This window comes from Mesoplodon mirus, assembly GCF_964341445.2.
Source record: "Mesoplodon mirus genome assembly, chromosome: 4".
NCBI lineage: Eukaryota > Metazoa > Chordata > Mammalia > Artiodactyla > Ziphiidae > Mesoplodon > Mesoplodon mirus.
This window is the reverse complement of record NC_138979.1, coordinates 96,835,869-96,836,242: the sequence shown is the minus strand read 5'-3', so window position 1 is coordinate 96,836,242 and position 374 is coordinate 96,835,869.

Here is a 374-nt window from a genome sequence, read left to right as displayed (position 1 = left end):
ACTTTAAAAGAAAGAACAAACCCATATCTAGGAACTATTAAACAAAGCCTATGCGATACATAGAATTACAATAAATTGAAGATTATGGTATAACTTTGGATGTTGTTAGACACTAAGCCTAGCTTCTCAAAAAATAATAAGTGCATGCTTTCCCTAGACACTAAGCCTAGCTTCTCAAAAAATAATAAGTGCATGCTTTCCCTAGAAACTGGAAGATGCACTACTGCGCACAGCAAAGATACCACAGGAGAACTGGGCATGTTAAGAGTTGGAGAGTAAGAGTTAAATCACGTCATTCAAATCCCTTGAATTCTAATTCCATCAATTCAAATATAAGCAAAACCTTTTTCCAGTTATATCACATGCATACATAG